At 38.5% G+C, this 19,384-nt stretch overlaps 1 non-coding gene across 1 annotated transcript; it reads right to left on the reverse strand.

Moving 5' to 3' along the window:
- Positions 1-14,038: 14,038 nt before the first annotated feature.
- Positions 14,039-14,145, reverse strand: LOC116110704. Its single transcript, XR_004124947.1, has one exon. It is a non-coding gene; the product is annotated as a small nucleolar RNA R71 (small nucleolar RNA).
- Positions 14,146-19,384: the final 5,239 nt, after the last annotated feature.

Genomic DNA, 19,384 nt, shown 5'->3' on the forward strand with positions numbered 1-19,384 from the left:
ATGAAGGAGTATTCGCCACCAATTGAAACAGAAACAGCCCAAATTGAAAAGCCCCAAATTCTTGATCCAAAAATTTTCGTGAAAGTTTTGCGAAAATTGTTGTTGAAATGAGTTGTTTTGGTGTTTAGAAGGGTTAAGGAGTACGATAATTGGTTGGGAAAACACGGGGAATGCAATGGATTGAAGTTTGAATTTTTTTCTCGCAAGTGGATATGAATAGTCGCATGAAGAATGAGAAGAAAAAGTGGATATTTATAGAAAAGGATCGTTTCAAGAACTCTAAAAAAACCCAGGTTTTGCCGCGACGAAGAAAAATTCTTCGTCGGGGCGAAAACTTCCAGAGGGTACACAGCTTACTTCGCTACGGCGAAATGCCTTAGCCAATTTTCGTCCCACCTGCTTCGCCGCGGCGAAGACAATTCCTTTCGCCAGGGTGAAAACCTTCAGGAGCTGACATGTTTTCCAGGCTGCTTCGCCATTTTGTGTCCTTTCCTTCACTGAAAATTTCACCTGAAACACCCAAAAACATACCAATTAAAATTCAAACAAACTCATCATGAATTCAAACAAATTCAAACAACCAAAATGAAAAAGAAATAATTAAAAACACTTGGGTTGCCTCTAAAGAAGCGCTTGTTTATAGTCGATAGCTCGACTCTCCTATGTCTTTCATGTCGGGATGTCAAGCCGGATTGGGGTTGATTTGCAACTCAGCATCCCATCTATGTATGGCTTCAATCTTTGTCCATTGACCGTAAAGGTGCCCTTTTCATCATGTGACACTTCCACTGCACTGTATGGGTGAATTCTTGTCTCTGTGAATGGTCCGGACCATCTAGACTTAAGTTTTCAGGGAAAAAGCCTAAGTCTAGAATTGAACAGCAACACCTTCTGTCCTAATTCAAAGTCCTTCTTCCGGATATGCTTGTCATGCCACCTTTTTGTCTTCTCCTTGTAAATCCGGGCATTCTCATATGCTTCGAGACAAAACTCATCGAGTTCATTCAAAGTCAGCATCATTTCTTCTCCAGTAGCTTTCAAGTCCATGTTTAGCTGCTTGACTGCCCAGTACGCTTTATGCTCGAGTTCAACCGGTAAGTGAGATGCTTTCCCATAGACCATCCTGAATGGAGATATACCAATTTGAGTCTTAAAGGCAGTTCGATAGGCCCATAATGCATCATCCAGTTTCCTTGACCAATCCTTCCTAGATGCATTAACTGTCTTTTCTAGAATCTCCTTAAGTTCTCTGTTAGAAAGTTCTACTTGCTCGCTCGTTTGTGGATGGTAAGGTGTTGCAACCCTATGTGTCACTCCATACTTACTCAACAGCGCATCTAATTGCTTATTGCAAAAGTGGGATCCTCCATCACTAATGATTGCCCGTGGTACCCCAAACCTTGAGAAAATATTCTTTCTCACAAACCACTACCCTAGCATCATTAGTCGGTAATGCAACTGCTTTGACCCACTTCGACATGTAGTCCACCGCCACCAAAATATATGTGTTCCTAAAAGAACTTGGGAAGGGACCCATGAAATCAATCCCCACACATAAAAAAGCTCAATCACCAGGATGTTGTTCAACGGCATCTCATCTCTTTTTGAAATATTACCCATCCGTTGACATTGGTCACACTCTTGAATCATCCGGAAGGAATCCTTAAAGAGGGTTGGCCAATAAAACCCCGATTGTAAAACCTTGGCTGATGTCCTAGCTCCTTCAAAATGGCCACCTACTTCCTTCTCGTGACAATGTCGTAGAATGCTTTCCATCTCCTCCTCCGGGACACATCTCCGTATCATTTGATCAGCACAATGTTTGTAAAGAAACGACTCTTCCCAAAAATAAAACTTCAAATCTGAGAAGAATTTTCTCCTTTGTTGGTATGTCATACCAATTGGGAGTAACCTTGATGATAGATAATTTGCAAAATCCGCATACCATGGTGCTTCATCCACTCTCATCAACTTCTCATCTGGAAAAGTTTCTCTAATGGGGATTTCCTCCTCAGTTCCCTTGATTGGTTTCTCAATCCTTGACAAGTGATCTACCACAACATTTTTTGACCCCTTCTTATCTCGAATTTCCAACTCGAACTCCTGAAGTAGTAAAATCCATCTTATCAGCCGAGGTTTTGCTTCTTGCTTTGCCAATAGGTGCCTGAGTGCTGAATGGTCCGTGTAGACGATCACCTTTGCACCTAACAAATATGAACGAAACTTGTCAAAAGCAAAAACTACAGCCAACAATTCTTTTTCAGTGGTGGTGTAATTCAATTGTGCATCAATGAGTGTTTTGCTAGCATATTGAATTACATGCAACACTTTGTTTTTCCTCTATCCTAATACTACCCCTAGAGCAAAATCACTAGCATCACACATTAATTCAAATGGCAGTCCCTAATCGGGAACTGCAATAATAGGTGCAGATACTAATACTTTTTTTAGAGTTAGAAAAGCATGCATGCATTCATCATTAAAGTCAAAAACAACATCTTTATTCAACAAATTGCACAAGGGTTTAGAAATCTTAGAAAAATCCTTGATAAAGCGTCTGTAAAACCCCGCATGCCCCAAGAAACTTCGGACCGCTTCGACATTCGATGGTGGTGGCAGCTTCTCTATCACTTTAGTCTTTGCTCGATCAACTTCTATTCCATTCTTTGAAATCTTATGACCGAGCACTATTCCCTCCTAGACCATGAAATGACACTTCTCCCAATTGAGCACCAGGTTTGTCTCCTTACATCGCTGCAAAACAAGAGAAAGATTAGTTAAACAATTATCAAAAGACGAACCAAAAACTGAGAAGTCATTCATAAAGACTTCTATGAACCGTTCCACCATGTCCCCAAAGATCGACATCATGCATCTCTGAAATGGCGCTGGTGCATTGCATAACCCCAAAGGCATCCTTCGGTAAGCAAAGGTGCCATAGGGACAAGTAAAGGTTGTTTTCTCTTGATCCTCGGGAGCGATGGCAATTTGGTTGTATCCTGAATACCCATCCAGGAAACAGTAATAGGCATGTCCTGCCAACCTTTCCAACATCTGATCAATGAAAGGTAGTAGAAATAGTACTATGGCCTTGTTGGAGGTCATCATAGCCTTGCAAGGCTAGGACCTTTCTTGAAGTTGGGATTGGGGATGGGGATGGGGATGGATGTGGGTTAGGGTTTATGTCAATTTGGTATAATTGCATTAAGTTTTTGGTACTTTTATTTATTAACATAGGTAAAATGTTATTTGATTTCAATTTAAGGGCAAAATCGACAAGCCTCACTCAAGATCTAACAAAAATCTGACAAAATTATGTTTAAGGGAGTGAGTGATGATTTTTTAAACAGTTATGGGGGGAGTTTGATTAAAATGGCAATAGTTGTCATCTTGATGAGTGCTTGGAACTGCATTCATACTTAGTGATTTTAAGGGTATTTTGTGAGAGAATTAGGTTTAATTGGTTAATTCTAATTAATTTATGTATCTCTTTTGTTTTCTAGAATCATGGGTATGTTTTTTGAATTTTCAGGTGTTTAGTTGCTGAAAAATGAGAATTTTAGGCATGGACATTGAAGATAAAAGAATCATAAACGTGTAGGAACAAACGGTTCGAGAATCAAAGCTCAAACGAATAAGTTATGGATTTTTGAAGACTGTTCGCCGTAGTAGAACTATTTCCATGCTGCAGCAGAACTATTCCCACACCGCAGCATAAAATTCAAAATGGATAGAAACTTCATGCCGCCATGCCACAAAATCATGCCGCGGCACAATGCAGGAAATTTATGTTTGGAGATTTTTTTGCCAGAACATGCTGCACAAAAATGATCATAACTTGAGTTACACAACTCTGATTGACCTGGTTTTGATGGCGTTTTAAAGCTAAGAGACATATATACAACTTTTATCTTTTATCGTGGCTAGTTCAATATGGAATATGGTAAAACGTGGAGACGAATGTTATGTTAGTGCTTAGAGATGTGCAGATTTGTTATTATGCATTTTTCATTGAAGTATAACTTTTTACCATAATACCCTCACGACTTCTCACGACTTTAATATTATAAATAGATGCCCTTAGCAATATTTTAGGGAGCTAGGGTTTATAATATCAAATATAATTAGGAAGAGGCAAGGAGAGGAGATCTTACCTAGGGTTTCATCTTCTTCATCTTGTACTTCATGGTTTTCAATATTTTGATGTTTGATTTCCGTATGATCATGTGTAACTAAACTCTTATTTAGGGATCCAATGTAGCCTAATTGGAAGGCTCTATGTTTAAACATAAATTTATTATTATCAATTCAATGAAAATCTAGATTCATTCATGTATTTATTTTGCCTTTAATTTTCATTATTGTGTGACGACACTTAGTGTGAATTAGTAGGTTGTTTGTGTTGGGATGATTGAATGAATGATTAGTATTTTGTGTATACGCCTTGATAGAATATTAGTTGGTTCATGATTTCTTGAATAATTAGTGTATGTGCATACGCCCTAACAAATGCACCTTTATTCATGATTTCAAGTATTCTTGTGTTTAATGGGTTTTTAATTCATAGGCTAGACTATACGCCCTAGCTGGTCTTATGTTAAAAATACTAGGTTAATCTTGAATGTCTTACGGTAATACCTTGATTTAGTGAATGCGAACCCTAGAGATTGAATTGATAAACAATTGAGAGATGTTTGACATAGAGCTAGATAATTATGGTGAAATTGGAGACCTAGGTTTTGGTCAATTGGGTTTTAGATAATTTTAATAGTTGTTTAATTTTAGTTTTATTCAGTTGTTGCTTTTAAAGTGATCTTCCTTAATTCTTCTTTATTAATTCTTGTTTTTAGTTTTAATTGAAGCATATTTATTAGGATTAGTAAATTGCTTACAAATCTCTTTGGGATTGACCCTTGCTTTTGCACACTAGACTACAAGAGCGATTCGTGCACTTGCGAGGTTATAAAATTGTTCATCACATCTCAATAAAGATTTCTGATAAAGTTAGAGAGGTTAGTATTTTTTTGCCCAAAACCCAACTCTTAAGTTACAATAAGTTGATAAATTCCTCAAACACTATAATCTCTTTTAATACCGAAACCGTACTTGGTGGAAATTATTTAAGTTTTAGTAATTCTAGCAAACATCAAATTCAAGACTCATGCTTATTAAAAAATTACTTAATGATTCAAGCAAGTACTATTCTTAGGCTAAACACAAATTATAACATAATTAAGGGTTCCACAAACCATGAGATATGGTTTTGTAAGTATTTTTGTCAAATTATGAATTCAGTGTGGTAACACTAATTTTTTATGTCATAAAATCACTTTGTTTATGCACAATCATTCTATGTTTTCTGGTGTCACCACATTCATTGTTTGTGTGATGACACGTGCCTAGTCAGATTTCTTTTTGTATAGGTCCCGTTTTTAACTTGCTTGTCAAGTTAATTTTCTTTCATGATCTTTGTGAGACCTAACTTTACAGGTGTCTTACTATCCTAATATGGTCCTACAAGATTTGTAAGGTTTGTCTGTGTTCCCAACAAAAGTTGAAAGGGTTTGTACATGTCTTAAAGAGATTGGGTGAGCAAGGACTAATTATTATCATCTTCTTCCTTGCATTTTCTCTTGAATCTGGTGCATCCATTATTGTGCTCTCTGAATTTTTTCTAGAGCTTATTTATTTACTCAAGTTCCCTTTCTTTGTTAATCATTTCTTTGAGTTTTGTTAAGCAAGGATTGTTTGTTTCCATCTTCTTCTTCCTTGTGTGTTTAAGCCTGAATATACATCTCAAAGTTCTCTACATATTCTTTGAAGTTTCTTTTTTTTTTTTTTTTTTTAAATCAAGTTTCATGTGTTTTAGGTAGGCTTACAGATGCCTTGTTATGTTGTGTTGTTCACGTATGGAACATGGGTATTCCATAGTTGTTGCTTGATGGGATTTCAAGCTATTCAAGCTCAAGTGCTTCTTCAATGTTGAACCTTGAGAGGAGCTCAATGGTGACTAGGTGGTGTCATGGGCTTGGTAGTTCGAAGTTTGACCAAAGGGTGAAGTTTGAAGCGTTGTCATAATAGGAAGTGTTTTGCAACTGATGCTTAACTTTGGCTTTGTATTTGAAATATAAATGTTTATCATAGTGGATTAACTTCATCTGGACATGGTCCCATAGATATAGGTATGTTACCAAACCATGTAAAAATGTGTTGTGTGCTTTACTTTATGTTTTGGATACATTGTTTATATTGATGTTAAATAAGCCAATACAAAATGCACAAATGAAAATGTTAACCCATTCCGCTTAAGTTTAATCCACTTGGTAAAATGATTAAAACTTTAATTTGGTATAAGAGCATGTTCTAAAGAGTTATTTCAGGAGATCCTTGCTTGTTATTTGTGCTTTTATTTTGATTTGTGTATGTTGCATTTTAGTTTTTATTTTACGGTTTTGAACAGTTTGCTAGCTACAAACCTTGTGTGACTACATCTGTGTTTTTTGTCGCCACTTCAGCCTTTTGTGTTTGACTGTGTTACAGATCACGATCTGCGTTTACTATGCTTGTGTGTTTTTTTTTTTTTTTTTTTAACCATGAGCTTCTTTGGTGAAGGTGGTCTACCAATAGGTCGTCCATGTTAGAGGGACCCAACTACGCTTATTGGAAACCTAGGATAAGAGGCTTCCTCAAATCCATTAATGAGAGGGTATGGATGTCATTTTTAGTTAGATGGAGTGAACCCAAAATTGAAGAAGAAGGTGTGACTAAACCAAAAGAGATTAAACGGTGGACCAAGGCTGAGTTAGATGCTTCTAGTTTTAACTCAAAAACCCTTCATGCCTTTTTTAATGTTGTGAGTATAAATCAAATGAAAAATATTGCTAACTATGAGATTGCAAAAGACGTTTGGGATAAACTCCAAGTTGGTACCTGACAATGAAAATCTTGTCATGCATGAAGATGAAATAATTGCAAATTTTCATGGCAGATTGTGTGATGTGACTAATGAATGTTATGCTTTGGGTAAGATCTATTCTAACTCTAAGCTTGTCAGGAAAGTGTTATGCTCTTTGCCTAAAAGATTCATGTCAAAAGTGACCTTCATTGAGGAATGTCATGACCTTGAAGTTATGTAGCTAGATGAGTTGATTGTATCCTTGCAAACATTTGAACTCAACCGAAAAGATGGGACAAGAAATCAGGCAAAGGTCTTGTGTTAAAACATGAGGTAATTTTTGAATCCTTTGATGATGTTGATGCTAGTGGTGTGGAAGATGATGAGTGTGCCTTGCTCACAAAAAATGTTGCCAAATTTTTGAAAAAGAACATGAGAAATCCTAATGGCGGGGAAAAGGGAAAACAACCAAAAATTAAATTTCTGACCAAACTAGTCAAGGTGCGTTTTCAAAAGGATTTTCTAAAGAAAGTGAAAAGAAAAACAAAGGCATTAGGTGTTTTGAGTGTTAGGGTTATAGCCACATCCAGTGTGAGTGTGCCAACACTTTAAAGAGAAAGGGTAAAGCTATGGCTACCACCTGAGTGAGAGTGATGACAGTGAAAGTGGGGGTGATGACAATGATAAGGATGAATACTTTTTAGCCTTTACGGATAACCAAGATGATAGTGATAGTGTGTCCTCAAATGACTCATGTGATGTCTATAAGAGCAACAGGAGGATTATGACAAGATGTATGAGTCATGGTTGAAGGCCATCAAAAAGATTAAATCTCTTGAATCCAAAAATCCTCCTTAATAGGAGATAAGAAAATTTTGAATGATAAAATGAAAGCCTTATTTTTTGATTTGTCCAACAAGGAGCTTTTGTTAAATCAAGCTTTAAATGAACTAACTAAGGCCAAGGACATTGTTGAAAGGATAAATGTAGGTTCATACAAGCTTGATGAAGTTCTTGGCTAAGGAAATATTTTTTTGTGATAAATCAGGTTTAGGTTTTTTCTCCTGGTGCGAGCACATCCAAATCTGGTGTGACCACATTCGTCAAAGCTTTTGAATCAATTCCAAACGTTGTTGCTGCCCCTTGTGATCAATCCTTGCAGGTAAAAAGGTTCATTCTAGTTTGTCATTTATGCCATAGGGAAGGTCACATTAGACCTAAATGTTTCAAACTCATTTTATATTTGAAAAGGTGTCTTAAAAATCATAAAATGACTTCCTAGATGTCACCACACCATTTTTGAATGTCATTGCATTCAAAACTAAATTCTAAAAACAAAAAGGTGTGGAGATGTGGAGACCTAAGTTAAGTGTGAACTGTTTTGTTATACATACATCATTGCTTGCATTTCAAGATGATCAATGGTATTTTGGCAGTGGTTGTTTGAGAAACATGACAGGTAACAAAGCATTGTTGACTAATATTGAACTTGTGGAAGTTGGCCATGTTCCTATGGTGATGGCAAAAGAGGTAAGATTCTTGGAAAAGGTTGAATAGTTTTTCCTAGCTTCCCAATGTTGGATGATGTGTTTTATGTTGAGGGACTTAAAGCAAATCTTATTAGCATTAGTCAAATTTGTGACAAGGATTGTATTGTACAATTTTCAAAGAATATGTGTCAAGTTTTGAATGGTGATGGTACTTCCTTGCTTGAAGGAAAGAGGATCGATGATAATTTCTTTTTGTTGTCTAACAAAGTTTCTTGTTTGAGCATTGAGACAGATTGTGTGGAGCTATGGCACAAGAAGCTTGGACACATGAACTTCAAAGACCTTGTGAAACTTTCCAAGAAAGATGCTGTCAAAGGTCCGCCCAAACTAGGTTTTCCTAAAGGTAAAGTATGTGGCCTTTGCCAACAAGGTAAGCAGACCAAGAGTGCTCATAAACCTCTATCTCATTTAACCACATCTGGTGTTTTAGAACTTCTTCATATGGATCTAATGAGTAATATGCAAACTAAAAGTATTGGTGGTAAGAGATATGTCTTTGTATGTGTTGATGATTATTCTAGATTTGCATAGGTTGATTTCTTGAGAGAAAAATAAGATGCATCTGATGCTTTCCAAAGTCTTGTTAAAAGGTTACAGGTTGAACAACATTGCCTTGTGAAGAAAGTGGTGTGAATTAGGACTAACCATGGGAAAAAGTTTGAGAATTCTCACTTTGCTATTTTTTGTGATGCATAGGGCATTTGGCATGAGTTTTTAGCCCCAAAGACACCTCAACATGGTGTAGTGGAGAAAAAGAATAAAGTTCTTCAAGAGATCGCAAGAGTGATCCTGAATGCAAAGAAGTTGCCAAAGAGATCATGGGCCAAGGCTATCAACTACATGCCACATCTCAAACATGGTGTTCTTGAGGAAAGGTAAATCACAAACTCCCTATGAGCTTTGGAAGGGTAAGAAACTAAATCTCTCATATTTGCATGTTTTTGGTTGCAATGTTATGTCTTGAATGATAGAGAAAACCTAGGAAAATTTGAATCTAAGTGTGATGAAGGTGTATTCCTTGGTTACTCTTCAAATTGTAGGGCATATAGGATCTTCAATATGAGAACTAAAGTATTGTTGAATCATTTAATGTTGTGTTCTTTGATTTTAAAGATTACTCAAAGTTTTCTCAAGTTGATGAAATTGTAGACATAATTGTTCCTTATGATGTGACCACAAGCAAAGACAATGTGATCACATCGGACTATCCAAAAGCTTAAACCAGTGTGACAACACCCGCATCTAATGTGAAACAAGCTAGAACTCAACAAGGACAAGCATCAGTTTGCAAAGGATGGGCTTGAACTGATTATTGATCTTTCTGATGAGATCACTTAAAGAAAGACCTCCATAAGGAAAGAACCACCCTCATGGATCAAGAAAGCACATCTATCATCCATTGTAATTGGTGATCCCAAAGAGATTATTGTTACTAGGAGAAGAAGGTTATGTGAAATTAATCATTTGTGCTATATTTCTCTTGTAGAATCAAAAAATGCAAAGCAAGCTCTAGAGGATGATTGCTAGATATCCGCAATGCATAAAGAGCTTGAGCAGTTTGAAAGAAATGATGTGTGGAGCTTGGTTCCTAAACTCGAAGGAATAAACATCATTGGAACCAAGTGGATCTTCAAGAACAAGTCTGATGAGTTTGAGAACATTGTCAAAAACAGGGCGAAACTTGTTGCACAAGGATACACAAGTGGAAGGTATTGACTTTGATGAGACATTTGCTCCCATGGCCAGACTAGAGTCCATAACATTGTTGTTAGTTGATGCATGCTGCCTGAACATAATGCTTTACCAGATAGATGTAAAGAGTGCCTTCTTGAATGGGATGTTGATGGAAGAGGTGTATGCAAAGCAGCCTGCTGGTTTTCAAGATCCTCACAAGCCAAACCATGTCTTCAAGTTGAAGAAAGCCTTGTATGGGTTGATATAGGACCCAAGAGCCCGGTATGAGAGGCTTACCTCATTTCTCCTTGATCACAACTACAAGAAAGGCGATGTTGATAAAAACACTTTTCATTAAGTATTTTGATGTTGATTTTTTATGTGCACAGATATATTTTAATGACATTGTTTTTGGATCTACATCTCAAACTCATTTGAATGAATTTGTTGCCTTAATGAAAAATGAATTTGAAATGAGCATGATAGGTGAGTTAAGCATGTTTCTAGGACTTCAGATAAAGCAATTTGATAATGGTGTATTTGTGTGCCAAACTAAATATGCCCAGAACATGCTTAAGAGGTTTAATTTTGTAAATGCCAAACATGCTAAAACACCAATAAGTTCTACCCTTAAACTATATAAGGATGAAAATGGGAAAAAGGTAGACAAGAAATTGTACAGAAGCATGATTGGAAGTCTTTTGTACTTAACTGCTAGTAGATCTAACTTGTGTTTCAATGTAGGTATTTATGCTAGAGTTTAGGCTGATCCCTATGAACTCCACCTAACTACAGTGAAGAGAATCATGAAATATGTTTCAGGTACATGTGATTTTGGATTGTGGTTTGTATATGACACTAATTCTACCTTGGTTGGTTACAATGATGCAGACTAGGCTGGAAGCTTGGATGATAGAAAAAGCACTTGAAGAGGATGCTTTTATTTTGGAAACAACATGGTGACATGGTACAACAAGAAGCAAAACTCCATTTCACTCTCAACTACTGAGGCTGAATACATTGCTGTAGGAAGCTACTATACATAGGTTTTGTGGCTTAAACAAATATTGTTTGATTATGGTTTTCATCAAGAGTGTATGACTGTGTTTTGTGATAACACAAGTTTCATTAACATTTCAAAGAATCATGTTCAACACTCTAGAACAAAACAAATTAACATTAGGCATCACTTTATACGAGACTTAGTTGAAGAGAAAATCATTTCACTTGCACATGTAAACACAAACTCTCAACTAGCAGACTTGTTTACTAAGGCTTTAGATTTTCAAACATTTGTGAACTTGAGGAAGTCCATTGGTCTGATTCAACTTGAGTAAAGTCTTTGTTTTCTTTAATAAATTCATAAGAAAATTTTCCTTATTTTAAAGTTGCAAGTGTGTTGATCTATGTCATGACATGAATAATTTTCTTCTCTCTTGAAAAATGTATGCTGTGAGTGATGTGTCCACACTATGTTTTCATCTCTTGAAGTATGATGACTTTCTTTCATCTTGAGTGCATATTGCTTAGTTCTTGTCACCTTGTGCAATAGTTACCTTGCTTGTAGTGTGAAAGTCATAGTGAGTATTTTTCTAAGATGTAGAACAACCTTATGTCTTTGAAAAATCTAGAGTAGGTGCATAGAGCCAACATTGTAACTCTTGTAAACTCATATTTTATATGAATAAGGCAAAAGCTTCTTTATAGCAATATACAACAGTATCTATTTACTGACTAAAGAAAATTGTATATGTCTTAGAAATGTTGAAACTAGTGACAAGAGTATTAAGGTTATAAATCTTAATGTGAGAAACCCTATAAGCACAAATGGTAGCCCTTCTTAAACTCCGTAGTCATAGTATAAATCCAACCTAGGACATAGATTAAATGGAGAGATTATTGAATCACGTAAATTATACAGTTTTATATGATCTTTTTGTCGGATTTCAGGTACTTTCCAGTGCATTTTGACCTGAATTGGTGCTTAATTCCTACTTTTCTGTGTTTCAGGTTAAATGGACTTTTTGAGCGAACAAAGACAAAACTGGATAATTTTGACTCAGAATTGAGCGGATTTCAGAGATAGGAGAGTTCCGGAGCCGGACAACGCTCGATGAAGCTTGTTTCCAAGGAAGAGAGCCGAAAATCGAAGAATCGAACGAAGAAGCACACCGAGTGGCAGTTCTGTAAATTTCAGAACCCTTGAGGAACTTCGCCCGGCGAAGAAATTGTCTTCGCCGCGGCGAGTAGGCCAGAGACGAATTGGAGATTTCCGTTCTTCGCCGCGGCGAAGAATTCTTTTCGCTGCGGCGAAAGTCAAATTTTCAGTTTTGTAAACGCACAGTTTCGTGTGTGCGTGTTTTGACGGGTTTTAGGACTAGGTATAAAAGACAAAAGAAAACTTTTAGGAGGGGCCGGAGCTGTTAGGTTTAGCCGTCTTTTACATTTTTCTTAGAGAAAAAGCTGGAGTTTTTCGGATTGTTAAAGAGAAAGTTCAGAGTTTGACTGGAAGATTCATCTTTTGGGAGATTTCTATTCTTTCATCGTTTCATTATGTTTATTCTGTTTACTTTATTTCCGTTTATTCTGTTAATTTAGCTATGAACTAATCTCTTATGGGTAGGGTTTTGATTGTAGTTTGGATTTGAAATGGGTTGAGTATGTGATTGTGCTATTTCCATGTGAATAAGCTGTGGTTGTGTGTTACTCTGAAATTAATTGAGTATGTGATGAACATGATGAGATTGAGAATAATTCATGTTAAGCTTAGGGTAATAACCATTTAGTATTGGAGCGTAGAGATAGATCAGGAATTAATGAAATCAATTTAGGATCTTGTGCTTCATGTTAGAATTATTAACCTTCAATTTGTTGGATGCGGAATGTTAATAATAATGAATAGGAAAACATAGCCCGAGAGGGTATGTTATCATGGTAGTGAATCCGATTTACAACCATTGCACGTGAATGTGAAAATAGTGTAATTCTTAGGCTTAACCCATAAATAATCCAAACGAAGTCATACCCTACGTTTTACTTAATTTGAATTTCTTGTGTTTCATTTGCTTTCCTTTTAAGAATTACTTCTTTGTTAAATTTTATTTTGTTTTTGTTAATAGCAAATTGCTCCCACAAATCCAAGATTTTCGGTTGCTTCAACTTGCTACGTTAGGAACTTAGTGGCTTAGCTACCAGTCCTCGTGGGAACGATATCCACCCATCACTCTATTACTTGAACGACTAGTGCACTTGCTAGTTTGCATGTTGTAGTAAAACGCATCAAGTTTTTGGCGCCGTTGCCGGGGAATGTTTTAAGTAACATTAGGTTTTTCCTTGAGTTTAACTAGATTGAAGTTTTAATTTTTGTTTGAGTGTGATGTTTACTTTTCTTTCAATTGTGTTCACTTCAGTTTATGCGAAGAGCAAGACGTCAACCAGTGGTTCCTGTTGACCTTGAGCTTGAGAGGACTGTACAAAGACTGAACAGAGAGAGAAAAGAAAGAGATACACCTAATGCGAGAAACGGAAGAAGTTGTAGTTGAAATGGCTGAACCAGAAAATAGGACACTGAGGGAATTTCATTCCCACAGTGAACGGAAGTGGGTCAAGTATTACAAGACCTACAGTACAAGCTAACAACTTCGAGATCAAGCCGGCAATCATCCAAATGATCCAGCAGTCGGTAAGATTCAACGGTGATTTGAAGGAGGATCCGAATCAGCACATTGCAAATTTCCTGGAAATTTGCGACACCTTCAAGTCGAATGGAGTGTGGATGATGCTATTAGGCTACGTTTATTCCCATTCCTTGGGAGATAAAGCAAAGGGGTGGTTAATGGCTTACCACCGGGCACGATAACAACTGGAATGATCTGGCACAAAAATTCTTGACCAAATTCTTTCCTCAGCGAAGTCAGCGAAGTTGAGAAATGATATCACATCATTTCTACAAGATGATGCCGAGTCGTTGTACGAGGCTTGGGAGAGATACAAGGAATTGATGAGGAAATGCCCACATCATGGTTTGCTGGTTTGGCTTCAGGTCCAAACATTTTTAATGGTTTGATGGGTAACGTGCAAACCATGGTGGATGCAGCTTCAGGAGGGGCTTTGCAGAATAAGACACCGAAGAGGCTTATGAGTTGTTGAGGTCTTGGCAAGCAACAACTATCAAAGACCGAATGAGAGAATAACAACGAGGAAATCGTCGGGTCTTCATGAAGTAGATGCTTTCACAGCCATCTCAGCCCAACTCACTGCCCTCCAAAAACAGTTGGGAACTAGCAGGTAAATTCTATACAAGCACCTCAATTAACATGTGATTTTTGTGCAGGAAATCATGTGAGCAGCGAGTGCCAAGTCGGAAACACATTTGCACCGTCTCTTCATCAACGGAGCAAGTAAATTACTTGGCAGGAAATCAAAGACAGCCGAACAATCCGTTCTCCAACACAATAAACCAGGGTGGAGACATCATCCGAACGGCTTGGGGAAATCAAAACCAACAGGGTAACCAATGAAACAGAGGCAAGTTCCAAATAACCCACCAGGGGTGAACAATCAACCGGTGATCCAAGAGTGTCGAAGTTGGAGGATTTGTTCGGAAATTCATGCAAGAGTCACAGGGTTCATGAATGAGACGAGGACAAACTTTAGAAACCAAGGGGCGTCCATTCGGAATCTGAGGTACAGATGGGCCAATTGGCGAGAAGCTGAATGATAGACCACAGGGTTCTCTACCAAGCAAAACAGTGACCAACCCAAGTGAACAAGCAAATGCCATCATTTTGAGAGTGGGACAGTTTTGGAAGAAGTAGGCTAGCCTACGAAGAAGGGGAGCAACCCGGAAAGGAAGAGTTGGAAGAGAGAATTGATGAAGAAATTAATTGTGAAGAGAATTCAGGTGCCTTAGGGGAAGAGAACAAGAAAGGGATGAAAGCAAAAGAAAAAGGAGAATTGCCATTCCCCGAGATACCACCAGAATTAGCTCATCACACTCCACCGTACCTTTTCCTCAGAGATTGAAGAAGAAGAATCAGGATAAGCAATTTTCGAATTCATTGAAATCTTTAAAAAATTGCATATTAACATTCCTTTTGCAGATGCAATACAGCAAATGCCGAGTTATGCGAAGTTCCTGAAGGAGATACTTTCGAACAAGAGGAAGTTAGAAGATGAGGAAACGGTGATGCTACGGAAGAGTGCAGTGCAATCCTCCAGAAGAAAACTACCCCCGAAGTTAAAGATCCAGGGAGTTTTACTATTCCTTGTGTTATAGGGGATATTACTTTGATCGTGTGCTTGTGATTTAGGAGCTAGTATAAATTTGATGCCTTTTTCTGTTTTCAGGAGATTAGGGATTGGTGAAGTGAAGTGAAGCCAAAGACAATGTCGTTGCAACTAGCGGATGGGTCGATAAAGCACCCGAGGGGGATAGTTGAAGATGTTAGTGAAGGTGGGGAAAATAATATTTCCAGCGATTTGTAGTGCTGGACATGGAAGAGGATAAGGAGATTCCTCTCATCTTGGGCCGACCATCTGGCACGGGGAGAGCACTGATTGACGTGCAGGAAGGAAAGTTGCTGTTAAGAGTTCAGGATGAAACAGTAACTTTAATGTGTTTGATGCGATGAAGTTTCCGTCGGAAGCGGATTCATGTTTTAGTGTGGATGTGGTGATGATTTGTTATGGAGTCCATAGAAGAAAATATCCCAGAATTGCCTCTAGAAGCGTGTATAGCAAAATCGAAAACAGTAGAGGTTGAAGACTCAGCAAGGAACGATTGTGCTAGAATGTTAGAAGCACTCCAACCAATTGAGGAGAGTCAAGATGCAGAATTTGAGGAATTTGATTTGACAAAGAGAAGGCAAGGAAAATAATAAGAAGATCCGAAGCTTGAACTGAAACCTTTACCGCCTCACCCTCAAATATGTCTATCTTGGAGATTCAGATACTTTTCTGGTGATTATTAGTGCAGATTTGAGTGCCTTAGAGGAAGAGAAGTTGATTAGAGTGCTAAAGAGACATAGACTGGCGATTGGATGGACCATAGGACATTCGAGGTATCCACCTCATTTTGCATGCATAAGATTCTCATGGAAGATGACTTTAAGCCGAGGGTACAACCACAACGGAGATTGAATCCGTCAATGAAGGAAGTAGTGAGAAGGAGGTGGTGAAACTTTTCGATGCGGGGATCATCTATCCGATTTCCGATAGTCCATGGGTGAGCCCGGTGCAAGTTGTTCCAAAGAAGGAGGGATTACCGTTGTGAAGAATGAAAGTAATGAGCTGATTCCAACAAAGACGGTAACGGGTTGGAGGTATGCATTGATTACCGTAAACGAACGAGGCGACAAGGAAGGATTATTTCCATTCCCTTCATCGATCAAATGGAGAGGTTGGTAGGACATGCATATTACTGTTTCCTGGATGGCTATTCAGGATATAACCAAATTGCCACGCTCCGGAGGATCAAGAGAAAACGACCTTCACTTGCCCTACGGCACCTTTGTACCGAAGAATGCCATTTGGGTTATGCAATGCACCAGCAACGTTCCAAAGATGCATGATGTCAATCTTTGGAGACATGGTGGAAAGATTCATAGAAGTCTTCTGGATGACTTCCAGTTTTTTGGTCATCATTTGACATTGTTAACAAATTTGTCTCTTGTTTTGCAGCGATGCAAGGAAAAGAATTTGGTGCTGAATTGGGAGAAATGTCACTCATGGTCCAAGAGGGAATTGTGCTCGGGCATAGAATTCAAGGATGGGATTGAAGTTGATCGGGGCGAAAACAGAAGTAATTGAGAAGCTACCACCGCCATCAAATGTCAAAGCAGTCGAAGCTTTTTGGGGCATGCGGGGTTTTATAGAGCTTCATAAAGGATTTTTCTAAGATCTCTAAACCTTGTGCAATCTTTTAAATAAAGATGGTGTTTTGATTTTGATGATGATTGCATGCATGCTTCTTAACTTTAAAAAAATTGCTAGTTTCTGCACCCATTATTGCAGTTCCTGATTGGGGACTGCCATTTGAACTAATGTGTGATGCTAGGGATTTTGCTTTAGGGGTAGTACAGGGCAGAGAAAAAATAAAGTGTTGCATGAATTAGTATGCTAGCAAGACACTTGTTGATGCACAACTGAATTACACCACCACTGAAAAAGAACTATTGGCTGTGGTGTTTGCTTTTGACAAGTTTCGTTCTTATCTTTAGGTGCGAAGGTGATCGTTTACACAGACCATTCAGCACTCAGACACCTTTTGGCGAAGCAAGAAGCAAAACCTCGGTGATAAGATGGATTCTACTACTTCAAGAGTTGAGGTGGAGATTCGAGACAAAAAGGGGTCGGAAAATGTAGTAGCTGATCATTGTCAAGAATTGAGAGACCAATCAAGGGGGATGAGGTGGAAATCCCAATTTCAGAAACATTTCGGATGAGAAACTGATGAGAGTGGATGAAGCACCATGGCATGGGCATTTGCAATATCTATATCAAGGGTGCTCCCAAGTGGTATGACTTCAACAGAAGAGAAAATTTTTCTCTGATTTAAAATACTATTTTTGGGAAGAGCCATTCCTGTACAGACACTATACGACCCAATGATACGGAGATGTGTCGGAGGAAGAAATGGAGAGCATTTTAAGGCATGTCAGAGAAGGAAGTAGGTGGCCATTTCGGGGGAGCTAGAATGCAGCGAAGGTGCTGCAATCTGGGTTTTATTGGCCAACCCTCTTTAAGGACCTTCCGGATGATCCAGAAGTGTGACCAATGTAACGGATGGGGAGTATTTCAAAAAGAGATGAGATGCCGTTGAACAACATCCTGGTGGTTGAAATTTTTGACGTTTGGGGGATTGATTTCATGGGTCCTTTCCCAAGTTCCTATGGGAACACATTTATATTGGTAGCTGTGGACTATGTGTCGAAATGGGTTGAGGCAATTGCATTACCAACTAATGATGCTAGAGTGGTGTTAATTTGTGAGGAAGATATTTTCTCAAGGTTTGGAGTACCACGAGCAATTATTAGTGATGGAGGAACGCATTTTTGCAATAGGCAAATGGATGCATGCTGAGTAAGTATGGAGTGACATAGAGTGGCAACACCCTATATCCACAAACGAGCGGGCAAGTAGAACTGTCAAATAGAGAACTGAAAGGGATTTTAGATAAAACAGTCAATGCCTCGAGGAAGGATTGGTCACGGAAGCTGGACGATGCTTTATAGGCTTATCGACTGCATTCAAAACCCCATTGGTATGTCTCCGTTCAGATTGGTGTATGGGAAAGCATGCCACTTGCCGGTGGAACTTGAACATAAGGCGTATTGGGCCGTCAAGCAGTTGAACATGGACTAAAAGCCGGGGGGAGAGGAGAGAATGCTGACTTTGAACGAGCTTGATGAGTTTCGTTGGAAGCATATGAAAATGCCGGAATTATAAAGAGAAAACAAAAAGGTGGCACGACAAGCACATCTGGGTCAAGGTTTTTGAGTGTGGGCCGAAAGTGTGTGTGTTCAACTCTAGACTTAGGTTTTCCCCGGAAAACTTAAGTCTAGAGGTCCGGACCGTTCACTATACGAGGATACATGCATCCGAGCAGTGGAAGTCACACATGAGGAAAAGGGCACTTTCACGGTTAATGGACAGAGGTTGAAGCCAACGTTGAGGGGGTGATGAGTTGCAAGTTCATCCCCATCCGGCTGGATATCAACCTAAAGGATGGAAAGAGTCAAGCTTCCGACTATAAACAAGCGCTTCTTGGGAGGCAACCCAAGCGTTTTAACTTTTTGATTTTAATTTTGTGTTTTGAATTCTTCTTATTTCATTGAGTTGTACAAATTTGATGATTTTTTTTTTTTTTAAGTGTTTCAGGTGAAGTCTAGAGTAAAGGAAAAAATCAGAAATTTCCAGACTTCGCCGCGGCGAACAAAATTTTTCGCCGCGGCGAAGATACATGAAGATAACAGGTACTCTCGGGAAGGATTCGCCGAGGTGAAGTAATTTCTTCGCCGCGGCGAAGAAAAGGAAGAAATTTTTTGAAAATTAGCTAAGGTTTCGCCGCGGCGAAGAATTTTCTTCGCCGAGGCGAAGTTGGCCTTGTGCTCTCGGGAATGTTTCGCCCCGGCGGAAGAAATTTTCTTCGCCGCGGCGAAACCTAGGAAATTTTAGGGTTATGGTGATGAACTTCGCCGCGGCGAAGAGCCTTTTCTATAAATACCAACTTTTCTTCCTTCATTTTTCACGCGCCTTGCATCTT

This window comes from Pistacia vera, unplaced genomic scaffold (genome assembly GCF_008641045.1).
Source record: "Pistacia vera cultivar Batoury unplaced genomic scaffold, PisVer_v2 Contig609, whole genome shotgun sequence".
NCBI lineage: Eukaryota > Viridiplantae > Streptophyta > Magnoliopsida > Sapindales > Anacardiaceae > Pistacia > Pistacia vera.